This window comes from Eretmochelys imbricata, chromosome 2, assembly GCF_965152235.1.
Source record: "Eretmochelys imbricata isolate rEreImb1 chromosome 2, rEreImb1.hap1, whole genome shotgun sequence".
NCBI lineage: Eukaryota > Metazoa > Chordata > Testudines > Cheloniidae > Eretmochelys > Eretmochelys imbricata.
Window position 1 is genome coordinate 59,311,718 of NC_135573.1, and position 6,000 is coordinate 59,317,717.

Here is a 6,000-nt window from a genome sequence, read left to right on the forward strand (position 1 = left end):
TACAATAAGGAAACTGAGACACAGAAAGTTTAAGTGACTTGCCCAAAGACACACAGAAAATCTAGAACACAGCCAAGAAGAGAAGCCACAGATTGTATCTTAACACAGCTGCACTGAGTACTTTCAACAAAATGCTTTTTTGTCAACATATGCTGTTTTGTTGAAGCTGAAACATTTTATGGAGATGTATTAATTCTGACTAAGTTTTTGACTGGAAAGTTTCTGTGGTCCAGAAATCCTGCCACTTCCTGAGAGACATGAACAGAAAACCCCAACCTTCTGGATCTGAAAATTGATGTGACAATACAATTGTGTCATGGAAACATTCAAAAGGTTGTTTTCATTCCAATGTGGAAAACAAAATTTGAAAACCTCAGAAGTTGTTGTGGAATGGAATTGTGGTCCTCTGGCCAGCTCCAATCTTAATGAAAATAAAAGTGAAGATCTTGGAGTTGCGCTGTATATAATGACAGAGACTTTAACTACAAGGCCTCCATTACATCCCAAAACACTATTGAGGATGCTATGCTAGAGAAACTTTCCAAAACTAGCACTGTTTTATAATTTGTTATGAGTCATTAAATGCCATGCTAGCAAGGACCACGAACCTGGCACCATTAATGGTCACCAAAGTAAGCCTCTTCAAAGGTATATTCCTATCTCAATTCCATCCATCCACCCTTACATCTCAGCTTGTCTAACATCTCCCCTTGCCTGTCCTGATGTTAATTTCTCATTTTATTTGTAAACTGAGTACATTTGATTAAGAAATAATTAAGAACAATAAACATGGAACTCTATAATGCCATATTAAGGGACTCTGCAAAGTAAAACTGTGGTTTAATATTCTGCCCTTACATATTGCAGTAATCTAATGACCTACATTATTTCTGGCAATATTTGTAGCAATTTAGAGGCTGTAAAAGGAAACTGCCAGTACAGTGGAGAGAATTATACCAGACAAGATAAAAGCAACTATGATGCAGCATCTATACCATTACACTGGCACTAGAGGCGAATCACACTAAATTGTCCATTAGCATCTTGTGTTAGGACTATTTATATTGCCTAGTGTGAGATGCATCTGTGCAATAAGAATAATGGCTACAGGCAGCATTGAAGGTTTATTTTAGCAACATGCATGCTTATGTTATACATACACATACATAACAAGAGAGTATTTTCTCATGTTTGTTTGATCTTTGCACGCATCACATTTCCTCACCTCTTACTCATAAGAACATAAGAATGGCCATACTGGGTCAGACGAAAGGTCCATCCAGCCCAGTATCCTGTCTACCGACAGTGGCCAATGCCAGGTGCCCCAGAGGGAGTGAACCTAACAGGTAATGATCAAGTGATCTCTCTCCTGCCATCCATCTCCACCCTCTGACAAAGAGAGGCCAGGGACACCATTCCTTACCTATCCTGGCTAATAGCCATTAATGGACTTAACCTCCATGAATTTATCCAGTTTTATAACCCTGTTATAGTCCTAGCCTTCAAAACCTCCTCAGGCAAGGAGTTCCACAGGTTGACTGTGCACTGAGTAAAGAAGAACTTCCTTTTATTTGTTTTAGACCTGCTACCCATTAATTTCATTTGGTGGCCCCTAGTTCTTATATTATGGGAACAAGTAAATAACTTTTCCTCATTCACTTTCTCCACACCACTCATGATTTTATATACCTCTATTATATCCCCCCTTAGTCTCCTCTTTTCCAAGCTGAAAAGTCCTAGCCTCTTTAATCTCTCCTCATATGGGACCCATTCCAACCCCAGTCATTTTAGTTGCCCTTTTTTGAACCTTTTCTAATGCCAGTATATCTTTTTTTAAGATGAGGGGACCACATCTCTATGCAGTATTCAAGATGTGGGCGTACCATGGATTTATATAAGGGCAATAAGATATTCTCCGTCTTATTCTCTATCCCTTTTTTAATGATTCCTAACATCCCGTTTGCTTTTTTGACTGCCGCTGCACACTGAGTGGACGTCTTTAGAGAACTATCCACGATGACTCCAAGATTTTTACTCCTGATTAGTTGTAGCTAAATTAGCCCCCATTATATTGTATGTATAGTTGGGGTTATTTTTTCCAGTGTGCATTACTTTACATTTATCCACATTAAATTTCATTTGCCATTTTGTTGCCCAATCACTTAGTTTTGTGAGATCTTTTTGAAGTTCTTCACAGTTTGCTTTGGTCCTAACTATCTTGAGCAGTTTAGTATTGTCTGCAAACTTTGCCACCTCACTGTTTATCCCTTTCTCCAGATCATTTATGAATAGGTTGAATAGGATTGGTCCTAGGACTGACCCTTGGGGAACACCACTAGTTACCCCTCTCCATTCTGAACATTTACCATTTATTCCTATCCTTTTTTCCCTGTCTTTTAACCAGTTCTCAGTCCATGAAAGGATCTTCCCTCTTATCCCATGACAACTTAATTTACATAAGAACCTTTGGTGAGAGACCTTGTCAAACGCTTTCTGGAAATCTAAGTACGCTATGTCCACTGGATCCCCCTTGTCCATATGTTTGTTGACCCCCTCAAAGAACTCTAATAGATTAGTAAGACATGATCTCCCTTTACAGAATCCATGTTAACTTTTGCACAACAATTTATGTTCTTCTATGTGTCTGACAATTTTGTTCTTTACTATTGTTTCAACTAATTTGCCCAGTACTGACGTTAGACTTACCAGTCTGTAATTGCCAGGATCACCTCTAGAACCCTTCTTAAATATTGGCGTTACATTAACTATCTTCAGTCATTGGGTACAGTAGCTGATCTAAAGGACAGGTTACAAACTATAGTTAATAGTTCCGCAATTTCACATTTGAGTTCTTTCAGAACTCTTAGGTGAATGCCATCTGGTCTCGGTGACTTGTTACTGTTAAGTTTCTCAATTAATTCCCAAACCTCTTCTAGTGACTCTTCAATCTGTGACAATTCCTCAGATTTGTCACCTGCAAAAGATGGCTCAGGTTTGGGAATCTCCCTATCATCCTGAGCCGTAAAGACTGAAGCAAAGAATTCATTTAGTTTTTCCGCAATTACTTTATCGTCTTTAAGTTCTCCTTTTGTATCTCGATCATCCGGGGGCCCCACTGGTTGTTTAGCAGGCTTCCTGCTTCTGATGTACTTAAAAAACATTTTGTTATTACCTTTTGAGCTTTTGGCTAGCTGTTCTTCAAACTCCTTTTTGGCTTTTCTTATTACATTTTTACATTTAATTTGGCAGTGTTTATGCGCCTTTCTATTTACCTCACTAGGATTTGACTTCCACTTTTTAAAAGATGCCTTTTTATCTCTCCTGCATGGTTGTTAAGCCACAGTGGCTCTTTTTTAGTTCTTCTTCTGTGTTTTTTAATTTGGGGTATACTTTTAAGTTGAGCCTCTATTATGGTGTCTTTGAATAGTGTCCATGCAGCTTGCATGGATTTCACTCTAGTCACTGTACCTTTTAATTTCTGTTTAACTAACCTCCTCATTTTTGCATAGTTCCCCTTTCTGAAATTAAATGCCACAGTGTTGGGCTGTTGAGGTGTTCTTCCCACCACAGGAATGTTAAATGTTATTATATTATGGTCACTATTTCCAAGTGGTACTGTTATAGTTACTTCTCGGACCAGATCCTGCGCTCCACTCAGGACTAGATCGAGAGTTGCCTCTCCCCTTGTGGGTTCCTGTACCAGCTGCTCCAAGAAGCAGTAATTTAATGTATCGAGAAATTTTGTCTCTGCATTTCGTCCTGAGGTGACATGTACCCAGTCAATATGGGGATAATTGAACCCCCCCCATTATTGAGTTTTTTATTTTGATAGCCTCTCTAATCTCCCTTAGCATTTCATTGTCACTATCACTGTCCTGGCCAGGTGGTCGATAATAGATCCCTACTGATATATTCTTATTAGAGCATGGAATTACTATCCATAGAGATTCTACGGAACATGTGTGTTCATTTAAGATTTTTATTTCATTTGATTCTACATTTTCTTTCACATATAGTGCCGCTCCCCTGGAACGACCTGCTCTGTCCTTCTGATATATTTTGCACCCCAGAATGATTGTGTCCCATTGATTGTCCTCACTCCACCAGGTTTCTGTGATGCTTATTATATCAATATCCTCCTTTAACACGAGGCACTCTAGTTCACCCATCTTATTATTTAGACTTTTAGCATTTGTGTACAAGCACTTTCAAAACTTGTCACTGTTTATTTGTCTGCCCTTTTCTGATGTGTCAGATTCTTTATGTGAATGTTTCTTGTCTGATCTGGCCCATCCTTTCTCCTCTTCCATCCTTTCCTCCTGACTAAAACCTAGAGAATCTCTCATCTCCTCTAAGAGATGTCTCTGTCTGATCCACATGCGCCTCTGCAGCAATTGGCTTTCCCCAATCTCTTAGTTTAAAAACTCGTCTGCAACCTTTTTAATGTTAAGTGCCAGCAGTCTGGATCCACTTTGGTTTAGCCCATCCTTCCTGTATAGGCTCTCCCATCCCAAAAGTTTCCCCAGTTCCTAATAAGTCTAAACCCCTCCTCTCTACACCATCGCCTCATCCATGCATGGAGTCTCTGAAGCTCTGCCTGCTTACTTGGCCCTGCGCGTGGAACTGGAAGCATTTCTGAGAATGCTACCATAGAGGTCCTGGATTTCAGTCTCTTTCCTAAAAAGAAAAGGAGTCCTTGTGGCACCTTAGAGACTAACCAATTTATTTGAGCATGAGCTTTCGTGAGCTACAGCTCACTTCATCAGATGCTAGCAGCCTAAATTTGGCCTCCAGGATGTCTCTCCAACCCTTCCCTATGTCACTGGTACCTACATATACCACGACCACCGGCTCCTCCCCAGCACTACACTTAAGTCTATCTAGATGCCTTGAGAGAGCCGCAACCTTGGCACCAGGCAGGCAAGTCACCATGTGGTTCTCCCAGTCATCACAAACCCAGCTATCTATGTTTCTAATGATCGAATCTCCCATTACTAACACCTGCCTTTTTCTAATGACTGGAGTTCCTTCCCCCGGAGAGGTAACCTCAGTGCGAGAGGATAACCCAACATCATCTAGAAGGAGGGTCCCAACTATGGGAAGGTTTCCCTCTGTTCCCGTTGACTGATCTCCTGCTCTGGGCCTTTTATCCTCCTTAACAGCGCAGGGGCTGTCTGACCGGAGGTAGGACAAATCTACAGTGTCCCAGAAAGCCTCATCAAGATACGTCTCTGCTTCCCTTAGCTCCTCCAGTTCTGCCACCCTGGCCTCCAAAGCCCGTACAAGGTCTCTGAGGGCCAGGAGCTCCTTGCACCAAATGCACACATGCGCCACCCGCCCATGCTACACTGAGTGCAATAAACAGGATAGCCCCCACTCTGCTGCTGGGCTTCAGCCTGCATTTTCTTCTACAGTTACCTAGGTTAACGATAGGGTTTTTGTTTAAATCAAGTTTTGATTATAGTTTAGTGTGAAGGTTTTAAAGAATGGCAAGTGTGCCTTGCCCCCTTCCCACTCCCCTTCCAAACTCCTGCTACTAACTCAGTAATGCAAAAAAATCTGGTTGATGTTGCAACATTCATGTTACAGTTCTTTAGCAAATTCAACCTGCAGCGATCACACACTTTCAATTAAAATATCCCATAAGATTATCTGAGCATTTAACTCCTGTGAAGATCTAGGGTATTCATCATCTATGGGGTATTTAACATGAATGACTGCTGTAGAAATGTTGGCTATAGTTAATTGTGCATGACATCACTTGTAGCAAGTGCAACATATTTATCTAAAAAAACTGTAAAATTAGCACAATTACGCTAGTATATCAGATAGCAAATATTGTTTCAGCAATTATCCTAGCTCTTTGTTCATAGGTCCCTAGACTCCAAGTTCTCATGGAAAAAAAATCCTCAGAACTTGTATGTGCTCCAAAAAAACCGCACTTGTTGGCATGTGAAAGATTTAGGAGCAGCTCCCATCTCTTGGAGTTTCATTCAATTA